This window comes from Oryctolagus cuniculus, chromosome 2 (genome assembly GCF_051225735.1).
Source record: "Oryctolagus cuniculus isolate XC-2025 breed Fujian yellow rabbit chromosome 2, ASM5122573v1, whole genome shotgun sequence".
Classification (NCBI taxonomy): domain Eukaryota; kingdom Metazoa; phylum Chordata; class Mammalia; order Lagomorpha; family Leporidae; genus Oryctolagus; species Oryctolagus cuniculus.
The window spans coordinates 145,820,546-145,835,403 of NC_142868.1; the positions used below are offsets into that span (position 1 = coordinate 145,820,546).

Sequence of the window (14,858 nt, forward strand, 5' to 3'; positions counted from 1 at the left end):
ACAAGGATTCCAGCCCCCACTCAGCTTGATTTCCAAACCTGTGTTCAACTTTTTAAAGACACAGATTCGGCAGATTGACAGCATTTTCTAAAACTCTGTAGCTAATAACAAACAGGACTTCTGAATAAAAATAGCAGCCTTACACTTGTCTCTGCCAGTGTGGGGAGTCACACCCTGCTGCCCCCTCTGGAGAACGTGTGGGAAACTGGCTTTGCGGTTCAAGAATTCCATTTTCCGTTTTCACAAGATCCTAACTCAAAGGTAGGATGGGAAAGAGTCCAAACATCCCCCAGGAGGGTTTCAGATCAAAGCAGACGCCACACCTCTGCTCCAGGAGCACTTCCCCCTGCGACAACGCTAGGGCAGCTCTCTGTGATTCCCGGAAACAGAACAATGTCAAGCTCAGAGAACAAACCAAGCTCTGAGGCCAAAACCAAAACTATGTCAAATGGAAACAGACCAGCAGACGGTGAACCTGGGGAAACCGTCGAGCCTCCACACAGGACAAGTCCAACACAGCACAGGCCTGGCCGCGTGAATCGAGGACTAACGGCACCGTCGGCATCTGCTCCCACTGGAGAACTCCCAACCCCCTTACCAGAATCTTCGAAGTGCGATCCAAAACTGCCTTTCCTGGGGAGCCCTCCCAGACGCGCCGACAGCATCATGCTCTGTCTGGAACCTCCTGTCATCGTGCTGAATTTCTCTCTCCTGGTTCTGCAGGGAGTCGTTGAGAGACATGAGGATGTCTCTCGGCCAGATTGCCAGTTCTCCGGGAGTGGGCACCAGCCAGTCTTTGCTTGCTGGCTGGCTTGTTTCTAAGAGATGCTGGCTGCAAAGCTTGGTACAGCGACTAATACGTAACAGGAGGAAACTGAGGCCCACTCACTAAGAGGTAGAACTAGACAGGGCTGAGCACTGGCCATGCACTGCCCGCCTGGGTGCTCCAGGTGTTACTGATAACAGCAACAGTAACAACACACACATTTGGGGCAGGTGGTTGACGCAGTGGTTAAGATGCCATCTCAGAGTCCAGCACCATTTTGTAGCCAGTGAAGCTGCTGCCCACGATGCTGGCAGCCCATGTAAGAGCACTAGTTTGAGTCCTGGCTGCTCCACTTCCAATCCAGCTCCCTGCTAATGCTCCTGGGAAGGCAATGGATGATGGCCCAAGTGCTTGGGCCCCTGCACCCACGTGGGAGACCTGGATTAAGCTCCTGGCTCCGTTTCAGTCATTTGGGGAATAAACCAGTAGGTGGAAGATATCCTCCCCCACCCCAGCTCTTTCAAATAAATCTTAAAACAAACAAAAAAAAGCTGCCATTTGAGATGCCAATGACTTGTATCGGAGTACCTGGGTTTGGGTTTGAGTCCTGGCTCTGTTGTTGATTCCAGCTTCCTGTTAATGCATGCCCTGGAGGGCAGTAGGTGACAACACAAGTAATTGATGGCTCAAGTAATTGGGTCCCTGTCACCCACAAGGGAGACCTAGATTGAGTTTCTCGCTACTGGTTGTTTTTTTTTTTTTTTTTTTTACATTTTTTTAATAGAAAACTTTAATAAATACAAATTTCAAAATTACAACTTTTGGATTATTGTGGTTCTTCCCCCCATAACCACCCTCCCACCCGCAAACCAACCCATCTCCTACTCCCTATCCCATCCCATTCTTCATTAAGATTCATTTTAATTATCTTTATATAAAGAAGATCAACTTAGTATATACTAAGATCTCAACACCCACACAGACACACAAAGTATAAAAGTACTGTTTGGAGACTAGTTTTACCATTAATTCTCATAATACAACACCTTAAGGACAGAAGTCCTACATGGGGAGCAAGTGCACAGTGACTCTTGTTGATTTAACAACTGACACTGTTATCTATGACATCAGCAATCACTCGAGGCTCCTGTCCTGAGCTGCAAAAGCTATGGAAGCCTCTTGAGTTCGCCAACGCCAATCTTATTTAGACAAGGCCATAGTCGAAGTAGAAGTTCTCTCCTCCCTTCAAAGAAAGCTACCTCCTTCTTTAATGGCCCCTTCTTTCCACCAGGATCTCGCTCACAGAGATCTTTCATTTAGGTCATTTTTTACCACAGTGTATTGGCTTTCCATCCGGCTACTGTTTTCAGACTGGCCCAGCCTGGCTGTTGCTCATTTTTGATCAGTAAAGCCACAGGTGGAAGATCTCTAAGTAAATAAAAAAAATTTAAACATTCAGAAACAACATCTTACTACAGCTGCTCCTCAATGTAAGTTAAAACGTTCTCAGTTGGAGATGCATTTGACACACTATCTGCGGAACATCACAGCTGAGTGACACAGCCCACTGACGGGTGTGGGTTGTTCCTGTGGTGATCATGGTGGGGGCACAGCAGTGGCTGCCAGTGCCCAGGGCGAGATGCACATGGACAGCCCAGAAAAAGATGGAAAGTCCAAATTGGAAGTATGGTTTCTATTGAATTCCAATGTCCTTCATGTCAACGTAAAGTCAAAACATCAGCTAGGGACTGTGTGCATGTAAGGGAAAAATGAAGCTTTCAGGGAGAAATGCTCTTAGTTCTTTTTTCCTCAACTTTCATTATGGAAATTGTCTAACAATCTAAAAACTGATATATGATCTTATAAACAATCTATATTCATCAGTTGTTAACATTTCTTTTGCTGAACAATTTGAAAATAAATTATACATCAAGGCACTTCACTAATTATTCTAGAATGCACTTCCTAAAAAATAACACTCTTCTACATAACCACCATATTATCAATAATAATATAATTTCCTGACATCAACCAATATTCAGTTCAAATTCAAATTCCCCCTGACTCCCAAGACATTTTAACAGCTAGGTTTGTTTCATTTTTCCAACTATAATCTAAGCAAAGTTTATACATTACTTTGGGTTGTTGCTTCTCTTAAACTTCTTTTAATACAGAAAAATTCCCCAACTGTTTTTGTTATTGGTGATACTGACTTTGGAAGAATTCAGACCATTTTTCTCATGAATGTACACTGATTGTGTATTTATGCCTTTTTGTTTTTTTTAAGATTTAGATATTTTATTTGAAAGGTAGAGTTACGGGGGGGGAGGGGAGAGAGAGCGAGAGAGAGAGCTCTTCCATCTGCTGGTTCACTCCCCAAAGGGCCTTAATGGCCAGAACTGGGCCAGACTGGAGCCAGGAGCTTTTTCCTGGTCTCCCACATGGATGCAGGGGCTCAAGCACTTGGGCCATCTTCTTCTGCTTTCCCAGGCCATTAGCAGGGAGCCAGATTGAAAGTGGAGCAACTGGGACTGGAACCAGTGCCTATATGGGATGCTGGCACTGCAGGCAAAGGCTTAACCTGCTATACCACAGTGTGGGCCCCTTTTGTTTTGATGTTTTGTTTTTTAAGACATCATTATCCAACAAGACCAGATCTTAGCTGCCAAGGAAGACTCTCTTACATTATTTGAGTTATACCCATTTACCAGAAGAAAAAAATCAAGTCTTAGAAAAGCTGAATTATTTACCCCTGGGCTCACAGCTGATAAACAGAGCCAAGATTCCAGCCCCAGGCAGCTTGATTCAGTCTCGTGCATGTGATGCAGCTACGCCTTTTGCCTTGACACCTGTGTTTCCTAGCAAATGGAGGTTGGCTGATTCAGGTTAAACTTCCGCAAAATGACTTCTAAGTGGTGTTTTATACTCCACAGGGCATCCATCAACATGTACCTCAGGTGTCCCACTCTTCCTGACAAGGTTGGACCTCCGGCTTAGTATCTACTCACAAGCCATCGCCCTTTGCAATTAATAAGTAATTTGTGGAAGGACCCCGTGAAAATATCCTCTGTGCCTCCCTCATTTTGGCAGCCTTCTGTTCCCAGCACAGGCCGTACCCAGCAGATGGGTGAGTTGTACTTGGCCCAAGCACACAAACCTCACCAAGTACTTCCCCTAATGGATTCTTCAGCAGTAATGGAGGCCCTGAAGCCCTGACAGAAGGCAGCGGGAGTCCCTGGAGCAGGTGCTGGGGGCAACAGAGCTGCTTCTGCCAATGCTAAGTGCTTAAGAGGTCCCTTTAGCGACCGCTGAGGGAGGCTACCCAGAGGGTGGTAGAAGCAGGAAAAACACATTTTCAAAGCTGGAAGCAGTCCTCTGTTTTGCAATAAGCAGAGTCAGAATCTCCCTTTGTTCTTGGAAAACCACCTGCCTGGTTCACTAATGTTATACAAATGTTAAGCAGGAAATGTTTGCGCTAAATTGCTATCTGCAATAATGTAAGAGGATGTCTAAGCTTTTGCAGATCAAATGTCTTCAGGGTTTGCTCCCTTAGGAGAAATGTGTTTTTTATTTTGGATGTGTGTGTGTTGCTGAAGTATGGTTTGAAAACTCTGTGTTTGAAAACTGGTGCTAGTTCTGGTGGAGAAGGGGGCAAGAGCACCCCAAGAAATGGTCTGCACCTAGTGCTTGCTGTAGTCTCAAGGGCACAGTCCATGGAAGCGCCTTCAAGCTTACTAGGAGAATCCAGCAGGCAGTAGGCATTCCCAGAGACCCTGGGAGACATCCTGAGCATGGCTTCAAGTCCTCTCTGACAGCAGGCTGACGTAGCCTACAAAATGCTCTCACACGATCCCCCCAGCTGAAGTTGCTGCTTTGAGGATGCAGGGTGGCTGTTGAGGACACCCTCTTCCCTGGCAGCTTTGGGAGAGAAGGGCAGAGGGCACCTTGCCGCCAGATCCTTTCCAATGTTCAACAGGCTAAGACTCTCTTCTTGGGCCAGGCCTAGACAATATCTATCTTTGCAGCATCACTGAAAAGGGACCAGTGCAAGGGAAACAGTGGTTGTATCACTTGCTGTCGCTCCCCCATTCGCGGAGGAACGACACAGGACCCTGCGCTGTTCTTTTGTCTGCTCGGCCCTTCCCCGGTTTGCTGCTGGTCCTTCCCGGGTTGGCTGCCGACCCTTCCACCTCCGTGGAAGGGCGGCTCCCCCTGCCACTTTCCCCACTTCCGCAGGGGAGTGGCACACCACCGGCCGGCTCTCTTGGGGGCTGCTCAGATGTTATCCAGATGTTCCCTTTAGATGTTCCTCATGCATGTTGTCTCTCTCCTCTTTTATAGTCCTCTTCCACCAATCCCAACTCTGCTACCCACACGCCGAGTACACTGCTCTCCTCCAATCAGGAGCAGGATCAGCTCCTGCAGGTTATTGGTCAAACTGGAGGCAGCTGTGTAGAAGTTGTTTACTCCTCTCCCAGCGCCATGTTGTGGGAGAGCAGATGCATAGAATAAGTCTTAATTCCAGTAACTTAGTCTAGTCCGAGTTGCTCCCCACACTTGCTAACCCCGATCCCTTGTCACTGAGTCAGAATACAACCACATTAGAATAGATCTCTTCACTGCAATGAACACATCCAAACTTTCTAGATTCCTGCAATCCCTAAGTATTTTAAACTTCTTAGCAATAAAATCTGGGGAGTAGCCCATCAATCTTTACTCACCTCAAACCAACCATGAGAGCCCCCCCAGGTCCCTGGAAACAGTGCACCCTGAGGATCCACTCTGTGGTATCTTGGGTGCCCTGTGACCACTTCTGCATGGGGAGGGGAAGCAGCAGGTACAGAAAGAGCACAGAGCCCAAGATCTGAAAACCATGACGCTCTTGTCGCTGTCCTTCTGATTAGCTCCACTACCAAACATTTACTTCTCCAAATATCCAAATAACCAGCGAACGCTGAGTCATCACATTCATCATGATTCCATTGTATACGGCAGGTACTGTTCATGATGGAGGTTTGAGATGATGAACATTTTCTAATTCATGTAGAAAAATTGAGTTTTCTATTCTATTTTCCATAAAAACTTTTTTGGTTTGACTTGGGGAAGGAGAGCAGGAGAGTGGAACACAAACAACTTTTTAGAGAGGAATTTTTCTGTCATCTTTAAGAGTCTTACTCTTCTTTGATTGTTACATTCAATTGTTTTCAACAGTTCTTGCCCTCTTGTAAAAAGCTTCCAAGGCTAGTAAGTGCCTTCCTGCTGATACTTTGGTTACAGCCCACAAATTCTGATATGATGTTTTCTCATTGTTAGTAACTTCTAAAGACTTTGTACCATTTGATTATCTATTTAAGCCAAGAGTTATTTAGAACGATGCTTTTAGTTTTCTAAGACAGTAGGGCCTCTTTGGGCCATCCCACTGGTGACTTGCTTTTAAGTTTATTGTATCATGGTAACAACATTGTCTTCATCCTGTATTTTCCAATTTGTTTACGGTTTCTTGATAGTCTAATAGGTGGTCAGTTAACAATTTTCCTTGTGTTTTTAAGAAAAAAGGTGTTCTCCAAATGTTAGTTACAAAATATATAACAACATATTAGAATTTTTTAAAAATGTATTTTATTTGAAAGGCAGAGTTACAGAGAGAGGGAGATCAGAGATTTTCCATCCACTGGTTCACTCCCCAAATGGCCACAACTGCCAGGGATGGGCCAGGCTGAACCCAGAAGTCAGGAGCTTCACCCAGGTCTCCCACATGGGTATAGGGGCCTAAGCACTGGGGCCATCTCCTGCTGCTTTCCCAGGTACATTAGCAGGGAGCTGGATTGGAAGTGGAGCAGCTGGGACTCAAACTGGTGCCCATACAGGATGCCAGCATTGCAGGCGGTGGCTTTACCGGCTACGACACAACACCAGCACCCATATTATAATTATGTAATAAATTACATTAAATCAAGCTTGTTAACTACAATGTTCTATCTTTTTTTGGTTTCAAAGTACATTAACATTATTGAAAATTTTACTTTATGGGTTATACCTGTCAGTATTTGCTGTATTTGAAATTAAAACTGAGAAGTGTGAAAAATAATTATTTATAGACTTTAAATATAACAATAGTAATGAGCACATTATGTATAAAAATAAGTTAAGTACTTTATGAAAATACTTTCCAAAATAAACAACAGAAGAGTTGTCATTTTTCTTATGAGTCTCTTTAACATCTGACTTAATAAAAGACAGCTGAGTTATCTGGATTTTTTTTTCAATCTGTTATTATATATTAGTTTGAGGTTTAAGAAAAGAGTTCAGGGGCCAATGTAGCGTAGCAGGTATGCTGCCACCTGCAACACTGGCATCCCATATGGCACTGGTTCATTTCCCAGCCATTCCACTTCCAATTCAACTTTCTGCTAATGGCCTAGGAAAGAGCAGAACATGGCCCAAGTGCTTGTGCCCCAGCAACCCACGAGGGAGACCTGAAAGAAACTCCTGGCTTCTGGCTTCTGACCAGCCCAGCTGCAGGCCATTATAGCCATTTGGGGAGTAAACCAGTAATGGAAGATCTCTCTCTGTCTCTCTCTCTCTCTGTAAACTCTGCCTTTCAAATAAAACTAAATCTTAGAAAGAAAGAGTCCAGTCTCACACAGACATAAAGATTGGAAATGGAGGAGAATTTTTTAAAAAGGATTTTCAGATAATTGTGAATAGTCTTCTTTGATACTACACCAAAACTTCCAAGTGGTAGTTTCTAAAAAGTTGATTGCAATGTGTAATCTGAAATCTAACAATGAATTTTTTATATTCTGTTACTGTAAAATCCACTGGTCTAAATTGTACTTTGAATGGATCACTTATCTCTGCACAATTTTCAAACATCATGTATTGGAAATTCTGATTCACTGAATTATGCAGATGTAATTTTTGATACATTTTATTTTACAATGTCAACACATCACACTGAGTAATATCTCTGCCTATCTCATCTGAAAAGTCTTTAAAAGGGCCAGCATTGTAGTGCCGCTTGGAATGCCAGCATCCTATATTGGAAAGCTGGTTCCAGGTCCAGCTGTTCTGATTCTGATCCAGCTCCCTGCTAATGTACCTGTGAAGGCAACAGAAGATGGAACCCTGCCACCCATGGGGGAGACCAGGATGGAGTTCCTAACTCCTGGCTGCACCCTGGCCCAGCTCCTGCTATTGTGGCCATTTGGAGAGTGAACTGGCAGATGGAACATCTCTTTCTCTCTCTGTTTCTCCCTCTCTGTCACTCTGCCTTTCAAATAAATAATAAATCTTTAAAAAAACAAAAAGAAGAAAATCTTTAGGTATTAGGAAGGTGTCAAATTCCTAGTAGTGGATATGAACTGCCCAAACATTGTATTTTGCTTGAAAACTCAATTGTTATCCTTTGGCCAAAAGAAAAAAGAAAAAAAAAGAAAACTACAACAAAAATAACACTGTCAGTTGTTTTCCTTGAACTGAGAAGGTCACTTCATCCATTTTCAAAAAACTGTCTACCAAATACAAGGCTGAATAACCATTGTTTGCCTGCCAGTCCTCTTTCAAGTAAAAATAACGTCCCTGGGAAAACTGGCTAGCTGGGCTCACAGCTGAGACAACTATGCAAGTACCTTTTACTTATGAGAACCACTGTAGCAACATATTCAGCAAAGTATGCAAGTGAAGTGCTTTCTGTGGACTGACATTTCGTCACACAGAGCACTGTACAAATATGTACTCAGGAGTGGAGATTTGGGGTTCTACTGATGAGGCTCCTAGGTGAAACGGGCGTGCACTTGCTTTTTCCTCAGGTGTGTCGTGTCAAGGGCTAGGATGACTCCAAGTTCACAGTGGAGCCTCCGCTGATTTGTGCTTGGGTTCCAGCAGTTTTACTCACCACTGATTTTGCACCTATCACTGCAAATGTCAACACTGCGAAAAAGGCAAATATTGTTGGAAGGAAAATTTCCCCTTCCAGTGCAGGTCAGAATGTCTGGGTTCCTGGGAATGATGTGACAATAGACATCAGCCAGAGAACTGTGGATGAAGCAAGGGAGCCAGACAGATCTTCCACTCATTGATGGCTCCCAATGCATCTGAGTATCCCAAGTCGGTGGCTGGGACCCAGCTACTTGAGCTATCATCTGCTGCCACCCAGGATGCATTAAGAGGGAGCTGGAACTCAAATCAGCACTCTGATACAGGATGCAGGCTTCTAAAGTAGTGGCTTAACCCATTGTGCCTCAATGCCTGCCCCAGTCTATTTTTCTTTAAACTGGCTTCGTTTGTATTTTCATAATAATAATAAAATGGTGATGGGACACAAGGACTTGAGCCATCACCTGCTGCCACCCAGGGTGCACACTAGCAGGAAGCTAGAATCAGGAGTGAAGCCAGGACTGGAACCCAGGCACTCCAATATGGTGCCTTAACCGTTAGGCAGAGAGCCCACCCTAGCCACCCCAGATTTCTTCTGGACAGTCTTCATGCCTATCTTTTCCAGACTCTGTACTTTTACTTTATGTGTCTTTTTTTTTTAAGATTTATTTTATTTATTTGAAAGTTAGAGTTACAGAGAGAGGTAGAGCCAAAGAAGGAGATCTTCCATCCGCTGGTTCAATCCCCAACTGGCTGCAACAGCCAGAGCTGTGCCGATCCGAAGCCAGGAGCCAAGAGCTTCTTCCGGGTCTCCCACGTGGGTGCAGGGGCCCAAGGACTTGGGCCATCTTCTACTGTTTTCCCAGGCCATAGCAGAGAGCTAGATCAGAAGAAGAGCAGCCGGGACTAGAACCGGCACCCATATGGGATGCCAGCACTTCAGGCCAGGGCTTTAACCCACTGCGCCACAGTGCTGGCCCCCTTATGTGTCTTTATATTTAAGTTGTGCTTCATACAGGCAATATGTAGCTGGGTCTTGCTTTGATATCCAATCTGACAGTCTGTGACTTTTAATTGGGAATATTTAGACCACTCTCATGAAATGTGACTACTGATATAATTACATTTAAGTGGGGCCAGCGCCATGGCACAGTAGGTTAATATTCTGCCTGCTGCACCGGCATCTGATATGGGTACCAATTCTTGTCCCAGCTGCTCCTCTTCCAATCCAGCTCTCTGTTATGGCCTGGGATACCAGTGGAAGATGGCCCAAGTGCTTGGGCCCTTGCACCCGCAATGGAGACCTGGAAGAAGCACCTGGCTCCTGGCTTAGGATCGGCGCAGCTCTGGTTGTTGCGGCCATTTGGGGAGTGAACCAACAGAAGGAAGACCTTTCTCTCTCTCTTTCTCTCTCAGTGTCTGTAACTCTACCTCTCAAATAAATTTTTAAAGAATTACATTTAAGTCTATCTTACTATTTACTTTATATTGGCCCCATATGTTGTTTATCTTTTCTTCTTTTTCTACCTAACTTATAGATTAACTGAGCATATTTTATGTTTCTATGTTGTCTTTTTTACTGGCTTATTAGCTTGCAGTCTGTGTCTCTTTGCATCAATATTTACTTTAGGGTTTATAGTACACATCCAACTTTTCTTGGTCAACCTTCAAATAATACAGTTTCATATTTCTTATGTCATATGTCTTAAGAACTTTCCAATACGTAGTTTGTCTCTGCCCTCCTGGACTTTATAGTATGGTTTTCATACATTTTACTTTTATATATTATAAATCCCACAATGCACTATTGCTATTATTTTAATTGTTGTTTTATTGTTTTTTTAAATAATTTTTTTATTATTTTTTTATTTTTGACAGGCAGAGTGGACAGTGAGAGAGAGAGATAGAGAGAGAAAGGTCTTCCTTTGCCGTTGGTTCACCCTCCAATGGCCGCCGCAGCCGGCGCACCGCGCTGATCCGATGGCAGGAGCCAGGATCCAGGTGCTTTTCCTGGTCTCCCATGGGGTGCAGGGCCCAAGCACCTGGGCCATCCTCCACTGCACTCCCTGGCCACAGCAGAGAGCTGGCCTGGAAGAGGGGCAACCGGGACAGAATCCGGCGCCCCGACCGGGACTAGAACCCGGTGTGCCGGCGCCGCAAGGTGGAGGATTAGCCTATTGAGCCACGGCGCCGGCCTTGTTTTATTGTTCTTTATTTCTTTCTAACAATTTTCCTCCTTTTGACCTTCTGCCTTTTTTTTTTTTTTTTTTTTTTTTTTTGACAGTGAGAGAGAGAGAGACAGAGAGAAAGGTCTTCCTTTTGCCGTTGGTTCACCCCCGCAGGTGGCTGCCATGGCTGGTGTGTAGCGGCCGGCGCGCTGCGCCAGTCTGAAGCCAGGAGCCAGGTGTTTCCTCCTGGTCTCCCAAGCAGGTGCAGGGCCCAAGGACCTGGGCTATCCACCACTGCACTCCCGGGCCACAGCAGAGAGCTGGACTGGAAGAGGAGCAACCGGGACAGAATCCGTCGTCCCAACTGGGACTAGAACCTGGTGTGCTGGTGCCGCAGGCAGAGGATTAACCTAGTGAGCCGCGGCGCTGGCTCTGCTTCTTTTCTTGTTTTTGTTTATTTGTTTGAGAGGCAGAGAGATGGGAGGAAGAAAGAGAGAGGCAAGGAGAGAGATCTTGAGCAAGTTTTCATCCTGGGGTTCACTCCTCCAAAGCCTACAACAGCCAGGCCTAGGCCAGGACAAAGCTAGGAGCCCAGAACTAGATCCAGGTCTCCTACATGGGTGGCAGAGACCAACCTACTTTAGTCACCACCTTCTGCCTCCCAGGGTCTGCATCAGCAGGAGGCTGGGGTCAGAAGCAGAGCTAAAACTAACGCAACAAGTACCCCAACCACGAGGCCACACGTTGTTATTTTTGCTTAGAAAGCCCATTATCTGTGGAGATGTTAGGGAACACAGCCCTCCGAAGAGAGGCTATCTCAGCTGTGGCTGCAGTCAACACTGGGACAGGGTCAGGAAAGAAGGCTGAGCCCCCGGGGGCAGGAGCTGCAGTGCCAGAGCAGCTGAGGACAGAGCTCAGAGGAGGGACCAGCCTTCCTCGGAAGTCCGCTGTTTCAGATGGCCTCACGCAGCTTGCCTTCAGTGAAGTTGGGGAAGCGCCGAGCAGATCCAGTGAGCGTCAGGCTGTGTAGGCACTGCCTGCCTGTGGTTACTGCCTCCCCCAGGTGACAGGAGGCCAGAGTCGAAGCCTCCCACATGGCAGAAACACCTGTGTTGCCAACAAGCCCACCATCTGCTTCCCCTGCCCCCGAGGCTAGCAGTGGATTTTGATTCCTTCAACCCTACCCCCTCCGCCAAGCCGACCTTCTGTGCCACCCTTGCCTCAGGTCCGTCCTTCTGATCTGCTCAGCCCTCTCAAGCACCCACACATTCCTGTCCCAGAGCTGCACAGAGCCCGCCCCAAGCTGGGCAAGGTCTCCCCAGCAACACTCCCAGGCCCCAGGTCGGCGTGCCCTAGTAGCCTCAGGCTAGGTTCGTCCCCGGGCTCCACCCTGCTCTCATGCCAAGGTCAAGCTCAAGGCAGCAGCCCCTCCACTCAGGCCTGAACTGCTGTCCTCAGCATAGGTGTTCCAAGAGAAGACTTCAGATCTCATAGAATACACCTGCTGTCCACACAGGGTCCTCAGTAGGCGGACAGCAATTAGAAAGATCTTCCTCTCCAGTCACTGAAACCCCTCTGAATGCCATTTTTGCCTGAGGTTCTGGCCCTGCCACCTTCTTGGTCTCCACCCTTCCACCTGACTGCCACTCAGGCAGGAGACACCTTTCTTCATGTGCTCCCTTTGACTTTTGTCTTCCAAGCCAAAGCCTTTGCAGCTGAATTAAAGTTGGCAGGGTGGGGGTGGGGGGACGTCTTGTATTCTCCTAAGGATACATAAGACTCATACTGGAATCAGAGGTGGAAAAGCAACACAAGAAATTCCAATCCCAACCTCAAGGGATTTTCCTATTCAGTGAGGACTGGAAAGATCCCAGCTTTGTGAGTCTTTTAAGTGTATTGCTCTCTAAACACAGAAAAGAACACAAAACTCCAAATACACACTAAAAATTGTTACTCAAAATAAGGAAACTGCAACAAATGAAAAACTGCATGGACCTTAGAAATATAAGAATCATAAAATCCTGAAAAATTACCTAATATTTTCATAAACTGCTTGAGACACCTCAATATTTCCTTCAGGCAGTAGGTGATGACTAAAAGTAGGTGGGTCCCTGCCACTCACCTGGGAAACCTGGACTGAGTTCTGGGCTCCTAGCTTTGGCCTGGCCCAGGTCCAGACCTGCACCCTCTCTGATCACACCTTTGTAGCAATTTTATCATAGAATTTTCTGTAAAGAGCTGAAGGATAATCCAGCCATTCATCTAGCACACCAGATCTAAATTCTCCCTTTCTAAACGACAGCTTAGAGAAGTCTCTTTCAGGGCCTGCCTTGTGGCACAGCAAGTTGGGCCTCTCTCACAATGCCGGCATCCCACATGAGCACCAGTTTGAGTCCCAGCTGCTCCACTTCCAATCTGGCTTCCTGCTGGTTCGTGCTCCTGGGAAAGCAGAAGATGGCCCCAATGCTTGGGCTCTTGTCATCCATGTAGGAGACCCACATGGAGTTCCAGGCTCCTAACTTCAGCCTGGCCCAGCCATGACTATTGAGGCCATTTGGGGAATGAACCAGCAGACGGAAAATCTCTCCCTCGCTTTCTCTGCAACTCTGCCTTTCAAATAAATAAAATATTCAGAGAAAAGAACATTTTTTTAAGTTTATTTAAAAAAAATAAAAAGGAAAACAAGAAAAATCTCTTTCAGCCCCACAACTAACTATTGGTAATGTCTACTGTCAGGGTTTTTTGCAAACTTGGGGAAAACAATCAAGTTCCTTCACACACACACACACACACTCTATCAAGTTCCTTTCTTTAGGAGTTGTACAATCTTAGGGACTTTCAAGTTTTCTTATTCACTGACTCAGGTGAAATACTCTGAATTGACTACCCTCATCATCCGGTTTGCTATTAACATTTTTGTACTGGCTTAGTATGAGTTTCAGGTTTGACCAAGAGGACAGCACTGTGGCCCAGCAAGCTAAGCTGCTGCCTACCAACGTTGACATCTTGTTGGGAGGGCACTGGTTGTTTCAGCTGCTCCTCTTCTGATCCAGCTCCCTGCTAATGACCTGGGAAAAGCATTGGAAGATGGTCCAAGTATGTGGGTCCCTACCACCCACGTGGGAGATCGGATGAAGCCCCTGACTTTGGCCTGGCCCAGCCCTGGCTGTTGTGGCCATTTGGAGGGTGGATCATTACATAGATGATCTCTCTCTCTCTCTCTCTCTCTCTCTCCCCGTCATTTTGTAACAGCCCCCCCCCCCAACTTTGGCTTTCAAAGAAATAAATAAATTTTTTTTGGACAGGCAGAATTAGACAGTGAGAGAGAGAGACAGAGAGAAAGGTCTTCCTTCCATTTGTTCATCCCCCAAATGGCCGCTACGGCTGGCGTGTGGCGCCGATCCGAAGCCAGGAGCCAGGTGCTTCTCCTGGTCTCCCATGGGGTGCAGGGCTCAAGCACTTGGGCCATCCTCCACTGCCTTCCCGGTCCACAGCAGAGAGCTAGACTGGAAGAGGAGCAACCAGGACAGAATATGGTGCCCCAACCAGGACTAGAACCTGGAGTGCCGGCACGGCAGGCAGAGGATTAGCCAAGTGAACGGCGGCGCTGTCCGAAATAAATAAATAAATCTTAAAAAAAAAAAACTTCCTTAGTTTTTAAACTCACAATTAATCTTTAAACCAAGAGGTAAGAGGTTCCATGGATGAGTGAGGGGTGTGGGGATGGTGGCACTGGGTGATAAGACCAGCGAGTGAGACAAGATGGGAAGGTGGAAAGTTGTGTCCAGCGTGGCAAGTGTCTGAGGATGGCCTCTTGTGCCTTAAGTTCAGGAATCAAAGCCACTGATGGATTGCACAGAATACGAATGCTGACTCAGCCTGGAGCTAAATTCACAGCATCAGAATGAAAGTAAACCTTTGCTGGCAAAAGCCTAACTAACTCCACCCAGAAGTGACCGCAGTCCCCGTGAACACAGAACCCTCAGTCTCGATAACTGTTATTTCCAGCTCCATCTACTTCCCCTGAGCCAAATCCTCAAAACACC

The 14,858-nt window shown here is 46.1% G+C and overlaps 1 long non-coding RNA gene across 1 annotated transcript in view; it reads right to left on the reverse strand.

Annotated features, from left to right (window-relative positions):
• LOC149128089 (uncharacterized) overlaps nt 1–1,459 on the reverse strand; it is a 63,392-nt gene extending 61,933 nt beyond the window's left edge. Inside the window, exon 1 of the long non-coding RNA XR_016229336.1 lies at nt 599–1,459. This is a non-coding gene — a long non-coding RNA (uncharacterized LOC149128089). The remainder of the gene's footprint in view (nt 1–598) is intronic.
• Nucleotides 1,460–14,858: the final 13,399 nt, after the last annotated feature.